This window comes from Meleagris gallopavo, chromosome 1 (assembly GCF_000146605.3).
Source record: "Meleagris gallopavo isolate NT-WF06-2002-E0010 breed Aviagen turkey brand Nicholas breeding stock chromosome 1, Turkey_5.1, whole genome shotgun sequence".
Classification (NCBI taxonomy): Eukaryota; Metazoa; Chordata; class Aves; order Galliformes; family Phasianidae; genus Meleagris; species Meleagris gallopavo.
This window is the reverse complement of record NC_015011.2, coordinates 28948602-28964560: the sequence shown is the minus strand read 5'-3', so window position 1 is coordinate 28964560 and position 15959 is coordinate 28948602. Positions and strand designations below refer to the sequence as shown.

Below are 15959 nucleotides of genomic sequence, written 5' to 3'. Positions count from 1 at the left end.
GTGAGGAGAAATGTGGTCACAAATACGTGCTTGCACTCAGGCTTTCCAGTGACTGGAAGAGCTCTGATGGAAGCAAACCAGATCTTTGTGACACTCACCAGGATGAGCGCATGCTCAGTGGGCCCATCTTTGGTCTGCAGTGAGAGCTTACCCTTACCCTTTTTGATCTTTGCTTCTGAAGCTTTATGAAGCAGCAGCTCTGTGGATGGTTCTCTGTGGAAGACGATTCTCTTCTCTTTTGACAGTCCATGCCTGGCACAGAGCAATCCAAGAGCTGTGCCACCTGGCTGTGAAGCTGGCACTTTAAGAGAAGTTGGCCATTTAAAATAAGCTATGACTTTACACGTTTAGGGTCTAGCCATAAAATTAATATATATGTATTAAAAAAAAAAAAAAAGGCACAGCAATTCAAGGCTTGTTGAGCTGGGCAGAGATTTCAAGCTAACTTTTAGGTCAAAATCATCTTGCACCCACACAAACAATTAAGAAGAAAATTATCTGAAATCCATTTGCATGAATTACACTGGAAACAAATTTTACTCAATACAGAATGAATTATTCCACCATAAAATAGAAGGAGGTACTTCTTAGAATAAACTACTTTGCATCTTTTAGCTGTCAGCTTGCTCTTTTAAACTATTATTACTCACTTGTCTCAGCCTGCCTACTGTTGTGTCCTTAAGTGCTCTGGAATCATCTTGCCTGGATATAGTCTTGTCTATCTGTGTACGCAATGTAGTGTGTGTGTGTACGTATGTTTAGTGTATATGTTGTATATAGGTGTATATAGGAGTGTATCTTTGTTGTAGCTCAGTGTCTTCATCCTTTCTACTTCCCAGTGGAAGCTCAAGGCTTTTTCCTCGCTGCACTTCTGAGTTTTGACCTAGCAGTAGTCACTGGGGCACTGAGATGACTTTGTTTTATGTATTTTAAATCGAAAAGGGCATTTGTGTCAGCACTGCGTGAAGCTGCAAAAAATGAGATGACCTTGGAGAGAGGGAAATCGTAAGGCCCCATATATGTTGCTTTAAATGTAGGCCTGGGTGTGTGGGACAGGCCCTCTTTTGCCAGGCGGGCAGCCAGGACTAGCACTGCCATTACTGTGTGGTGAGAGCTGAAACCCCATTATGCCTTAAGCAGGAGGAAGTCTGATGCACAGCCCTGTGGCTGTGCCAGGCATCCCTTGCTCCTGGGCAGAGCTGTGTGTAAAGCTGGTACACTCCTGGTGGAGCAGCCTATCCTCTCTAACCATGCGTGGCACACCATATTTTTCAGACTTGCTTCTCTGAAAGCTCTGCCAAGAGGTCTGCCACAGGGGTATCTCTGCTGCAGGGGCTGCCTCTGGAGATGCAGGTGGTGTTACCAGCCCTGCCTCAGCAACAGTGAGAACTTGCAAGTCCCCTGGCACGGCTAGAGCCTGCTGGGTCAGCATTGCATCTCCAGCCCATGGCCTCAGCACAGCAGGGTATTGTGAGCAGTACAGTGCTCTGCCCCTGCCCTCTGTGCTCAAGGATAAAGCCTTCCAAGTGGGTGAAACAAAGAGAATGTGGCTGTTCTGCTTCAGGATGAATCCTTTAATGTGAAGGAAGAGGGGACCAAAGAGAAAGCAATTTCCAACAGCCTCCTGTGTGTGTGGCCAGACCTCACTTCCAATCACTCTTCACTCCACATAAGTATTTCTAGTGATTTACATGGCTTAATCGAGGGTGTCTTCAGTTGCCTTTCCCTTCCTGTGTTTTGGCCTTGGGCTACAGGCCTCCCTGAGAACCTTTCCTCCTGATTTCTGAGCCCCAGCTCAATCTGCTGTGTTGGTGTTGGCTTCTTCCCAACGCTGCCAATGCTGACTATGCTTCTTATTTATCCCATTGGACACCATTAAAATAAAAGACCAGAAATCATTTTTAGGCTGTTCAGCAGATTGGTGCTGTTTGTATCTAAGGCTGTCATAGTCTCAACCCATATGCCAAGGTTTAATTGGAAGCAATAATCTTTTGAGTTTACTCTGACTTTAGGAAGAAACAGTTTTATTCTTCTAACTTTATTTTTTTGTTCTTTTGTTTGTTTTTTTTTTTTCTCTGAGCATCTGTTTCTGAATGCAGACTGCCTGCATTAGCTCCTCTGCCCACCTGAGTCCCTCCTCCTGCTGCTAGGAATCGCAACTGCCTAGTGGGATGGGGCAGGAGGGTTGCTTGATAGATCTCTTCCATCTTTCAGCTGGCAGGAAGATGGTGATTCACCTCATCAGTTTTGACTTGGAGCATTTTTGTACCCCAGATGTGTGTTCCCAGCATTCTCTAGTTGGCTGCACTTCCTTGGAAGCAGAAGCTATGGGGGAATGTGATAGAGACATCCAAGTTCAGCAGCATAAGAGCTATGTAAATGTGACTGTAGTGATGCTGGCTCAAGCTGAATATCCAGCTGTACTGCATCACATGGATTTATGAGCCTGAGTCTCCACTAGCTCATGAATCTCTGCTCTTGATCTGTTGCTTGATGTAGGCACGCACATCTCTGCAGATGCCTGTGTTCAGGGGTCTGGGCTCAGACGGCTAAAACTTTCTGTACCTTACCATTTCCAGCACTGATTTCCAGCTCTGACTGGCAAAGAGCCCAGCAACCATGTCACAGAGGGCTTTTTGCGCTCGTTTCCTTCACTGACTTGATTTTTTTAGTCATTTCAAAGTTTTGAACCCTCTAAATTGTTGGATGACCTGACCTGCTCTGCCTCTTTGAAGCATTCTCCCAGGAAAAAAAGTGGGCCACTGTGAACATCAAAATACAAAGTAGGATGTAAAACTCCCATCATCTTAATGTCATGAAATAAACTCTCAAGCAAGGCTTTTCTTAGGGACGTGCTTTGAAAATGATGAGCGTCATGAGAAAACCCAAATGAGCGATGATGGAGTAACTTAAGTTAATGATGTTAATGTTGAGATTGGCTCTTCTAGATGAGCAGTATTTTAGAAAACCTAATCTAACAGTTCCTGATAAACCCTTACATACAGAATCTTGCTTTGTTCTGTTTCCAGGGTAATCCTGGCTTCCTCATATTACAACTATAAAGCTGGGCATGCAGTATTTTTAATAAGTACTTATATCTTGGTTCAATAAAAAGATATTTCAGGATAATTTGCACATTGCAGAGTCTTATTTCAGTGTTTTGTTCCTTTTTCCTCAAGTCAGGTTATAAGATGAAAGGATACACTGCAGCTAAAACAGTGTTGTCAAGGAGAGCCATCTAGATAGGAGCTGATGAGATCTTGACTAAGCTTTTCAAGGCAGAGCTGTTTGTCAGTCAGGTTCCTCTTTGTGTGTGTGTTGGAGGAGTGGCACTAAATTAACCGTTCTCCATGAGTTAAAAATGACACACGCGTCTAATCCTGATGTCCTATAGCTTGTTGCTATAGAACTTGCCCAAACTAGTGGACAATAGCATGCTGACTAAACACCCTATAAATGACTTGTTTTAGGCAACTTGTGCAATATGTGTAGCAATTCATGGCTCTGGAGTGCACGTAGTACTTAATAAACATGAAGTATTAATAGCAGTGCAATACTAGCTTTTTTCTTCCTGTGAAGCCTACTAAAGATTATTATATCTCTGAGGATCATGGACCATATTTCTGTAACACTGGCTTAGAATTTGTCCTAGAGCAAGACAGCGTTGTATTGCATCTAATTGCTAACAGATGGGAATGGATGGATGGACCCTGGCATCTACTGAAGGAGTAGGTCCATCTGGCACAGTTCTGGTGCTTCTTGTGGCTGAGGGCCACGGTGGCTGGCTGGGGAGCTGATGTGGCTGAAGGATGTGGCAGAAGTACTGGCTGTTCCCTGAACAACATGGTGTATTTCAGAAAAGTGGGAAAATGAAAAGAGATGTGTTTTAATCTGTGCACTGTACAAAGCTTCCTGTGACAAATTTTATTTCACCTGCTGAAATTGCTATGCCAGTAGAAGTATATTTCTGTTAAAGGTATTCATGTCCTCCAAGTAGTACAGCTTCCTAATCTAGGCAAAGCCTGAGGTGCTTGAAATAAGGTGTTTTGGGGGAAAAAAAAAAAAAGCAAATCAAATAAACAAAGAAAAATTAGGCCACTGACCTTGTTTCCAGAACCAGCCTCATGCACTCCACTGTTTCTTCTTTTCAGTGAGCCAATCTATTTCCTACCGTATTTTTATGAGCCCTGTAACTTCTACAGGACAAGACAGGCAGGTGACCTGAAATGTAGAGGGGAGTCCCTGTCCTAACGCAAGTGTGCTGTCAATGAAGGATTGCCAGTAAAAAGAAGTTAGTCTTAATGTTTTTCTCTTCGAGGGTATCTTAGTGCTTAAGCCGCCAGCAGGACTGTCAAGTCACACTTACTCGCCTTTAAGCTTTCTGAATACATTCAATGAGAAAAAAAACAGCCAGTGTTTTTATTACGGGTTGCCAGCATAAATATTTAAAACATCCCCTATCTCATTCCTCTAATCCCGGAAAGATTGCTTCTCCTAGAGACTGGAAGGCAGGTACTCATGTTTGTAAATAAAAGATCGTCTCAGAGATCAGAGAACTGTGTGTTTTACTGCGTTCTGTGACTAATTGAAAGATAATGCAAAAGAAAGGGAGGTGGGAGGAGGTGGGACAAAAGAGAACAAGAGAGAGTACATGTGCGCAAGTCAACCACAAGCCATTATTTCCCTGCTGCCGGGGGCATGGAAAGAGAGGGTATATAAATGTGTGTTAGCTGAAAGGGAATAAAGCCCCAAGACAAAACTGTTTATAACCTGCACGTTAAGTCAATCTGAGCCTATCAGCGGTGGAGGTTAAGGTCTTATTTTGCCCTGGTAAGTTTTATTGAAGCTGTAATATGGCTTTGGTCATGGACATGCAATAGCAAATGCCAGTGTTGCTGGCTCAGCCACGGGAAATGCAGCCTGCATTTTGCAGTGCCGTGAGTGAAGGGCTTTGCAGCTCTGCTGGGGCAGGCAAAGTGCGGGGCTCCCTTCTGGGCTCTGCTGGTGTGTGGTAACTTCTGGGGCTGCAGGAATAGGAGACCTTTCATTTGAATCCCATTCTCTTCTCAACTGTGCTTGCATAAACTGAACAGCGTTTCAAGTGAAAGCTTCCTTTTCCCTCGTGAAGATGATATTTAATGTGAGCAGACTGAGTGACTAGAAGGAAGTAGGCAAAATCAGAGCAGACCTCCAGTGAAGTGTGTTTTCAACCAGTGCTTTGCAGTAGATGGCCTTGATTTGCTCTGGGTCACGTGTTTACTCCTATGTGTAAACTGTGGCCTGCTGATCAGACAGGAAATGTTTGGGGCTGGAAAGCTTCCTGTGGTGTCCTGATTCATGTGAAAATGAAGCTCCTTGTTGTTGCAATCTTTCCTGGCATATCTTGTAGGAGTGTCCCCAGGGTTGGGAGCTAATAAGTCGAGATAGCTACGCTGCAGACAGCCTGCAGATTCTGCCAGGCTCTGTCCAAAGGATGCTGTTCAGGCCAAGCAGATGGTTGGCCTGAAAAATAAAGCAGGGGCTTTGGGACGTTTCTCCAAAGAAAAGTGGGGAGAGAACTGAGTGAAAAGGAATTTTAAAAGATAGATGATGTGCAGAATTGTTGCTCTCAAGGCAGGAAAGTTTTACAGAAAACATACGGGTTTGGGGCAAGAAAAGGTCACGGATCAGATAATGGCAAAGGTGTGAGGCTGGTGGGTCATCTCAGATCTAGATAAAGGCACATACATCCAGCCTGGATGCAGACTGGCAGTTGTTGGATGACCAGGTATGCTTCTTAAGGTCAACGATCTGTATCACATGCTCCTGTGGTAACTAGGGAGTGACCAGCTGCTAGGTGCTGAGCAGGCCTGGTCTCCTCAGGCTCACTCCACGTAGCAACCAAACGCTGTGTGTTCCTAATCAGCAGAGGAGGGGGTCTGGCTCTGCGGCCTGTGCAGCCTGTGAAGTGGGTGCTGCTGTCAGACAGGCAGCTATCAGCAGATCTGCTCAGCTGAACAGCCTGTCTTGCCAGTTCTCAGTGGTGTTGCTGTTGTCCCTGTGTTTTCTCCTGCTGGAAGGAAGGCACCAGGGTTGTGGGATGCCAGCACATTCTCTGGCTTTGGCACCCTGTTACGGCAGGTTAGGTGAACCTCCTTTTACAGTAGCTTTGTTTTCTGGTCATAGTTGGGCCTTGAGTTTAAACCATTTGCGTTACGCCTCTCAGCTGTTGTGGCTCACTGAGTTCTCTGAAGGATGGCATGCTGGGCACAGGCCGAGGCTGCAGCACACACCAGCGAGATGAGGGGGAGAACCACAGACTTGTCCTTCTTCACAACGTACCTCACAACCCCGTGTTTAGGGGCACGGCATTGATTACACTCGCAGACATCAGGTATTTTGACCCGATCCAGACAAGTGGAGAAGACCAGAGGGAGCCAAAGGAATAAACGCAGCTGCAGTACTCAGCAGCTGCACCTGGGAAAACACGGAGAGCTGATTTAGCAGTAGAGGCATGGGATGGGTTTGCTGCACTTTACAAGTCTTTATTCCCTACTTTTCGATTCCCCATTGAAGAATCCGACCTCTGCATGAAAAAGTCCTCCGGACAGCGCTGGCATAGAGCACTGGGCAAAATCAAAGCGTTTACAACATCTATATCTTTGAAGTGCCTGCTTAATAGAGCCGTTGTCATGCCGGTTGGAGGCAACACTTCTCTTTGCAAGTGAAAGGCTCAGCGGAGCTGGCTGATAAGCGCTGATGTCCCGCTGTGAAATTGACCCTTTGAACTGGGAAGAATCACTCCAGATAAGCACGTAATGGAATTTTTATCTGGTCTGGCTTTTTATTGCAGCGTGTTTAGAGTTGCCAGTCTTTCTATGCAGCAAAAGCATTTTCTCCTTAGCTCTTGTAGGGGTGTGGATAGCACGATAGTCACCTTTTAAAGATGCTGCTTTCGGGCTGGGAAGAAACAGCCACGTCATGCCTTACTCTTACAGGAACAGAAAGGAAGCAGTGACAATACAACCTAAATAACAAGCATGTGTTGATTTAAGAACTGAACGTGTGAAAGGCTGGGCTTCTGAAATCCCAGAGGAACAGAGGAGTAGCAAGGATATTGGCAGTATTGTTGAAAGACAGGTAAAAAGTTATGTCACTCTTATCTATTAAAAAAAAAGGCTGGGAAATGTTTCACAGACTTCTGTTTTCATTTTGCTGTAAAAATAAAGGTTATCTTCTACATTAAACCCCACAGGTTCATTTGTCTATAAAAATATAATCTCTCAAAAGCATAACGTTTGCAAGCAGAGCATTGCTAAGCACTGTGTTTCTTCTGTATCAGAGAGAATCTGCTTTTGTTTAAATCGAGGATCATACTCTTTGAGGTTCTCCTTTCTAAGGAGAAAACAGAGCCGTTAAGACTTTTGGTCTCAAATCCCAGTACCAAAAGAGCAAAGCAGAGGACTTCAGACTTGACCTGGTGCTGAGGTTTGCTATGTGCCGTAGCCCCACCAGGCCTGGAAGCTGAGGCCTGAGTGCTATGCAAAGGCTGCTGATGTCTGAAAGGAGTGTTTGAATTGTCACGGTGTGTCTGAGAGTAGGACTGCTGGATTCAGCACGTGCAAGCTGTTTGGCAAAACGGCCCTCGCTGGCAGGGCAGCACGCAGAATACAGATGGTTTGAGTTCTGAAGCTTGAAACAATAACAGAAGATATGGCTCTATTAAATACATTGATCCAAACAGATCCATCCTTTCACAGAATAAAAGGAAACTCTAAGGGACGGTGTTGTGAAGCAGCGTGGGAAGGGAACATTGTTGAGGGGGGAAAATTGCTCTGAGTAAAAATTCATCAAGTTCAGGCTGACGTTTCTCAGTGTCAGGTTTCCCCTTTGGCCTACTTGAGGTGCTGGTGGTGAAAAACCTCTCAAGTAGTTTTATCCCACTTAATTGCTCTTTAAAATGTGCTCTATTCCTTGCTAGCAATACAGCACCACTGTGCTATAATAATGAATATGTAATTTAAAGAAGGGGGGCAGGGGCTGACATATGGCAAATACATGCTTTAGTTCTGTTAAGCACATGATTTTGAAGATAAACAAAGCTGTTTCCTTATCCTCAGCATGTACTTATTTTGTTTTACTGATAATGAGAAAAAATTAACGCTGCTTAACATGATTGAAAACAGCAGTATTCTATGAGATTAATGTCTGCGTGAATGACATTGAAAGCCTTTTTGCTTCTTTGTGCTTAAAGTAAAGTTCACTTATGTGTAAGACGTGTTAAAAAAGATCATCCTAACTCCAAAAAGCAGTTTAAAATCTCTCCAATTATGTTTTGTTTTCAGTCTTGTGGGGGTGTTGGAGCTCTTTTGGAATTATTTTTTATTTGCTTTTCAAATCTGTGTGGCTTAGTAGTGTTTTTATTAAAAATTGGATTCATTTCTATCAAAGAGCTTCCAAGTAATGGAAGGCTGTTTTAGTGTTTTATAACATAGGCATTTTGCATTGATGTCTGTAATAATGACTTCCAGCATTCAGGTTGGATTAAGTCATATTTCAAAATTTTATCTAGAAACTTTTGTAAGCCAAAAACTTGAGAGATGTAAGCCTGAAAAATGAGAGAGGCAGCAGTTATTCTGCTATTATGCATGTTATAGAGGTTTGAAAAAGTTAGCACAAGACTTCTCAGAATCCATCTGCCTGAGCTATGTTTCATTCAGCAACGTGATTCTCTGAGACCAGTAGTTGGAATGGCCAAACCCATGTAGCATGCCCTGCACTGTGCACCCCACTGCACCTTTAATAGAGATGTTATTCCTCTTTGTCTGCTTCTTTTTTTTTTTTTCTGTTCAGTGTGTCTGAAATACTGTGCTGGCCAATCCAAGTAATAATGTTGCCTCAGGAACCTTGGGATGCTGCATGCATTGGGATACTAAATAAAGGCATACACATATGCTGCATGGTTCAAAGCCTCCTTGAGCCAATGCTGGAGGACTGTGGAGGCTGGGGAAACTAAAACACAGCTCTATGTTTCTCACCTCATGCAGAAAAACAGTCTGTGGCTTTCCCATATCCTACACGCCATGTCCAGGAGTAATAGTCAAAAACATGCTGTGGAACGTACCTGTGAAATAGGGTAGGTGACTGTTAGGCTTGTGTCTTGGCCCTGTTCAGTGACAGTTTAGCGTGCTCCCTATCAAAGGAGAGCCAAGAAACTCCAAATGCCCCTTGGCTGTAGTAGTAGGCAGTACGTGGTACTGCCCCAAAGGATGAAGCTACCGCACTGAATCTCACTGAGGGCTCATGGCAGATGTCTGGCAGGCCCTCCTGATCCATCGTCAGCATGAGTGTTCTCCTCATGTGCCACACAGACTACTGAAGGCTCTTTGCCCCCTTGTTACTGTGCTACAGTGTCCTCCTATAAAGTGACTGTATTGTGACCAGCACAGAAAAAGCTGTGGGTTGTTTTATGCGTTGTCATTGTTCTTCTGATTAATGATGTCCCTCCGATTTCTTCCAACACCTTTCGTATGGGGGTTCTACTAACTCAGCTCTTAGAAACAGATGTGTAACTACAACATTAATTATATGAATTCCAGTGACCAAACTTGGGATTCTGCTGTTTTCCTTTCAGCAGGGCCCAGCAGCATGTGAGAACCAGGCACAGCAAATTGTGATAGGTGGAAGAGTGGATTCTGACGCTGTGTTTGTCTTGTGGAGAAGAAATGCGCATGCTGAAATCTTTACTAACTGAGTTCCAGCCACTCAGAACAAAAAAAGACCTGTCTTTGTTGATGTTTACTAGATGCTGCTTTGTGGATGAGTTGAGCCAGCAGTGCTGAAAGCATTTCATATTGTTACCACTTGATCTTGAAACATGCTTTCAGGTAGAAAAAAGAAAACACACTAAGACACAAAAAATCAAACCCTAAAACAAACCAAAAACAGTTTCCCCCAGCAATGTGAGTAGTGTAATATTAATTGCTCCACTGGCATTGTGAAAAGCTTTTCCTGCCTCCATTTAATGTTGTGTAAGTAGTGAAATGTTATTTGTAATACCTTGTTGCACTATTTTACAGTATTGTCAAAGGAGTCTTCAAATAACGAATCTTTGCAAGACAATGTAGTGTCACCCCATCTTTCAGACGAGGAAATCTGACAAAGAACTTATTGGTTCTGCTGAAAATCTGCTAAGAGTTACACCAAAGTGATACTAAATCTTGATCCGTTTTTTGGCATTTAAATTTGTATAAGTCACTCTGCTGATAGCTGCTGTGCCTTTTATTAAATCTTCTCTATTGATTTATTAATGCAGAAGCTTTGTTCACTCTCACAGATCAGAGTTGAAGAGATAATGTGCAAGTGCCTTGCTGGAAAACAGTGAATTGATTTGATGAGGTGGTAGTGGATACACTTAGTGCTGCTTACAGTAACTAAAAAAATGTACAGCTCGGGCTCAGATAGTCAGTGTTGTCCCAACGAAACTAATGCTCACTGTTCAAGCAGCTCAGTCTTTGCTGAGATGGAGCACGTGCCTAATTGTCATCCTGTTGCTCAGGGCAGATATTGGCCTTCTAAATGATGGGATTTGCTTTGGATTCTCATTGAATGTTGTATTCCATAGCATGACACATGATATGCCCTGCAGTGTGTCATGCACCATGATGCTAATCAACATTCAATACCAAAAGAAGAGAGCAGCTGCTCTGCAGTCAGCATGTCTGAACAGTCCTGCACGCAGCAGGATATCGCTTAATTCACGCTAATGGATGAAGAACTGGCTTCATAACACTTATGCAAAAGAGACTAATGATCAGGGAAGAAATGCAAACTACTTTTCATTTATTCACAGAGATAGCTATAATTATATGCAATAACTGGATCCAAAATCTTGCTCTTCAGTATTTAGTTGTTGATAACACAAAATGTGAATGGCTTGTTGTGCTGTTCGTCTCCTGCGAAGTTAATAACTTCACGCAGAAGTATGTATGTTCTTAAATTCTCATTGAGTGAGTTGCAAGGCTTAATGAGGAAAAGCTGCAGATAATTGCATCTCCTAAACCTACCTCAGTCATTTTCACTGTGCAGTAACGGATCTCTGTTGAAATCCACTGCTGGGAGAATCAGCATATTGATTCAGCTTCTTGCCCTTATTGTGTTAACTCCACTGTCTTCTGTGGATCAAAGAGAAATCAAGAGGAGGCTATGTGTCCATTGCAGTTGTGGCAGCTGAGTAATAAGATCGTAGTTACGTACAAAGGTCTTATTTTTAGCATCTAAACTGTAGAGGGCTACCAACCCTCTTATAATTCTCCCAGGCATTCTTCCTCTTCCTTGTTAATGAAATCTGTCGCTCCTCTTGTATGTGTGTCATCTCAGTGGTGCAGCTGGTGCCACTTGATCATTCATGCCTTGAAGAATTAGACAGCTATGGTAGCTGTAGTAGTGTAATGGTGTCAAGCAAGAGTTGATCAAGCTGCATTTTTAACAAGTCATCATCTACTGGGTGCTTTGGACAGTGCCAAGGACACACTTCTGAATCTATGTTATACTACAAGCTAGCTTTGGCTATGCAAATGTTCTCTAGACTTCCTAGTGTTACCTGTAATGAAGAAGCAAATCCAGATCTCATTTAGAAGAGGAAGGTGACTAGCACTTGAGGGTCTGTGATCTTAACACGGTGTAAGCCCAGGTTGGTATGGGCTCTTGGTGTTTTCTGTGTTTTGATATAGTGTGAACAGCCTATGGGGTTTCACTCCCACTGAGCGGGGAACTCTCTGGACTTCTGCAGTGGTAACTTGGTCTTGCCAAATTTTAGAGATCATCTATCTGATCAGCATGCTAGGAATCATTTTTGAGTATGGACTTCCTAATCTAATGGCACTCAAGTTTGTTTAAAGAGCAGTTGTAGTACTCAAAACAAGATCTGGGTTCCTCATTTCAGTAACTGAATTCTTATCAATGGAATTGTAGGTAGTGTAACTAGATTACCTTTTAAGTTTCCTTAATGTCTCATTCTGTTCGATGAATTCTGTTAAGGTCTTATTTCTGGGAACAGATCTTCTGTCTTTCAGGAGGTGTGTATGGGACATCTGCCAACTGCCCAAAGCTAAAAAGTGATCCTGAACCATGCCTCCATTCCCAGTCTTTGTTAGAAAAAACAAGTTTCTGACTTTAAAAATCACCTGATGCAAATTTCAGAGTACCTCGCATTACAATGCTGGAAGAAAGGGCCAGGGCAGCTGTCAATATATTGCATTTACAAAAACAATGTAATTATCACTGACTCATTACTTCTGTGTATGAGGGAAGGAGAATTATGAAGGAGTACTGCTGAAGAGAAAGTAGATGATGACTGAGGAGGGAGGGATGCATGTGTGTAACACAAAAATCCAAAGATTACATCAAGCTGGAGAGCTGTGTATATGGCTGTTGTGAAATATTTATTCTCATCTTTCTTCTGCTTACTAATTGGCTGGGAGTTAAACTTGTCTCAGCAATAATTGCTGTAGACAAGAAAGCAAGTCAGGGAAATGTGAATGTTTAAAGGTAGTAAATTGTCAAGAACTAATATTAAACATACAGCCATATGCTCAAGACTTTGTATGGCCTCAGAACGTGACAGTTGCTAATTCTCAGACCTGTAAAAACATCGTCTTGACAAATCATCTGTCAGGTGAATCTGGAGTCATATACGGCAGATGTGACACTCAGAGGTTGTACTTAATAAAACCTTGTTTGTCACAAGGTAGTGTTTTGCTCTGAATTCATAGTGCTATCTCAAATGCTTTCTTTCAAAACCTATTTAGAAGATACTGAAGCATTATGTAATGGGTAGGTTGCATGTTTTTATGCTATCTAACCCTGAAAATGATGGAATTCTTCCTTAGAAACTACTGGATTGAAGAAATTAATCTTGAACTATCTTTGAGAAAGTGTCTTGACACTTGAACAGATTCCCTCCACCTCTGATTCACAGCAGTCCCTCACTTCATAGTGACTGAGTGTAAATGTATTTTTAAATGGGGGTGGGGGGATCCTGCTTATTCTAGAAGCATGCATTGTCTGTGGGCATAGCTTGCATTGTCACTTGCTCACTTCTGTTATATTCTGGTACTCTTTTTAAGCTAGACATTCCTACTTCACAGCTATGTGTCCAAAGCAATCCATCTTCCTAAGTAAGATGGTAAGAAAGAAAAGCTGGGATATGCTGACGTGTCCAGGTGGGTGTAGCTTAAAAGCTAGGTGGCTTCTAACAAACTATCAAGTGTCAGGTAATGTCTAACAGTTGCTGTTTCAGCAGCTGACAGTACCAGAAAGACTTAAGAATAAATGGATGCTTGTACAAAGGTCACTCATGTCAAGGGTGCCTGCTGAGTGTTCTTAAAACAATCTTGACTTTGCTGGATACCACCTAAACAAGGATTTTCATTACTGTGAATAAAATGTTTGTTCTGAAAATATGCCTATTTATTCTTAAGACTGTGCAAATCTTTCTATGAATGCAGTTAAGAATGTGTATTGAAGGCTCCAGTCCTGTCTGTATTAATGTCATGCTGACAATGAGGTGAAGCTTGATATTTTAGGGGACCGCGGACAGTTTTCCCTATTGTAGTTACACAGTTAAGTGTCTTGTAGTTTTGTGGAAAATCTAATGACTACTAGCAAAAGAACATAATTAACTTGATTTGAGTATTTGTTTAAATGAAGTCTTCACTATTATCCTGCTGAAAACCAGGTGCAACTTACATCTTGAATAGACATCTTGGACTGGAACTTCACGTGTAGTCTATATGAAGAGAGGGAAAACAGTGCTTTTAAGTCACCGCCTGATCTAGCTATGTGGAGAAGGGAATACTTGGAGAAGAAATATGACTCTTTCTAATAATGCCTTTCAACTATGTCTCTGCTAGGTCTGGCTGAACTTGTTGGTTGTTTTTTTTTAACTGATGTGGTGGCACTTATGGCTATTTTCTGGCTGTGTTTTTGGTTTTTTTTCCCTTCAGTTCATACCTGTGTATCCATAATCCTAGTGGAACTTGGCAGAGAGAAATGCTGGTGAGGCGATCTTCCCTGGCTTCTGTTTGATGTGGTGCTGATGTATCAGTGTGGTTATAATAACTAGCTACTGACCAGGAGCAGGACCATCCCTCTCCTTACCTCCTATCCCTCCCTTATGCTGACAATTGCATTCAACTCATCCTGCAGTAAACCAGTTCTGGGAAAGAACTAATTGTACTTTAGAGAGGGGGAAAAAAAAAAAAAGAAAGAAAGAAAGAAAAAGGACATAACCTCCTAAATCATCAGTCCTCGTAATTAAGCAAAAAGCCCAATTGAGTTTCCCAGTAAACAGGCTGAATCATAATCCTCCTAGGAAAAGAGAAAGCAGGCATAAACTCTGCATGTTTATCCTATATCCTACTTGGTCATACAGTTAGATTAATGTTAGTAAGGTGGAGTTTGTACTAAGGGCAAACCCCTTATAGTACTAACTTTCCTTGGCCAGATCTGTAAACTGGGGGCTGTTTTGGTGCCTGTTTTAGGGCGATGGGTTACCTCCCAGTAGTTCCACTGGGAAACAAAACCCTGGGATTGTTTTTTTCTTTAGCAAGGGGCCAGCGTATAGAGATTTATAACACATTTAAGAAAGACATGGGAGTGAGGGGTAAAGTCTCCACAGCTCTCAGAGAATTAACTTTAGATAGAGGATTTAGTCTTATTTTTTAAGCCAGCCACAACTTAAAGTGTGGGAACTCATTGTACAACTATGGATTAGTGTCTGTAGAGCGGGTGTCACTCGGATCCTGCCTAGCCCATGGCAAGCCTTCTTAAGCATGAAGAAAAAGAAATCTTACAAAAATCAAGAAAGCTGCAATAACAGAAGCAACTGGCTGGATAGAAGAGCAATATCTGCTGAGGTGGATGCCTGCTTAGCTTTGAGACAGATGTTTCAGTTTGCTGAGCAAGAAGTGTGAGGATTGTTCCTAGCTATGCCTGCCTATAGTCTGACTTAGTACTTACTGGTTGATTTTTCTGTGTAGAAGACTGAAACGCATATCTTTTTTTTGGTAATGCCTTTTAGTAGGGTTGCATGGCCTTTGATCTTCACAACCCATACTTCTGGCAGTCTCTTTTTCTTTCTTACAGCTGCTTTACTGAAAGCTAACAAAGGACTAGTGCGTTGTTACACATCATACGTTCATTATGTTCTCCTTAGAGCACTGCCTTCCTGGAGGATGGCCTGTGATTTTATTCATAAAATAAGCTAAATAGTTAATCCAGTCATTGTTTGTCCCAGGTGTTTGTGGTGTACTGTTCTATATAGGTCTCAGAAAATGGTAACATAGTACTCTGCTGGCTTCCTAATTCAGTGACTGCGGGATTTTCCTCCCTCTCCAGATTTAAGCAATGGGAGGTTACCACTGACCTTTGCAAACTTCATCTGCCATTTAAAATTGTTTTCTATGAAGATAGTGCTGCAGCAGTGGTAGTAATCCTCCATATCAAACTGTGCCTTCACTTAGTCTCAATCACCTGTTTTTCTCCAGAGTTTGGCTTCAAGGCAGGAGCAGGCCATGCATCACTGCAGCATTTACTCATCCACAAAATCACGCTTGCTAAGAGCCCAAAGTTCATTTTAAAATATTTGTTTGTCTCTTTGCACAGATGCCTCCTGTGATAAGCCACCTTCTAGCAGAAGAACCCCACAGAATTTATACCATTTCCTTTTTTAATCTAAATCAATTTCCAAACCAATTTAGATGAATTGTGACGGGTTCTTTGGAGGCAAGGCCCGAGAATAGAACTTGGCACAGATAAGATTGATATCCTTCATCAACCACATAGGCTTTGGCACAATAGCTGGCTTAAAAGTACCTCAATAAGCAAACAGTGCATTAGCACCAGCTATGCAACACCTTCCACGTTGCACAACGGTGTTTGTGCCAATGTGTTATTAAAAAGCCAGGCAGTGATTGCAC

At 42.5% G+C, this 15959-nt stretch overlaps 1 long non-coding RNA gene across 2 annotated transcripts; it reads left to right on the top strand.

The window, feature by feature from the left end:
* Positions 1–422: 422 nt before the first annotated feature.
* LOC109365929 lies at positions 423–7156 on the top strand. Of its 2 annotated transcripts, none has more exons than XR_002111820.2 (2): positions 423–4830; positions 6206–7156. It is a non-coding gene; the product is annotated as an uncharacterized LOC109365929 (long non-coding RNA). The 2 variants fall into 2 exon arrangements; XR_002111819.1 differs by lacking the exon at positions 423–4830 and adding an exon at positions 4838–6120.
* Positions 7157–15959: the final 8803 nt, after the last annotated feature.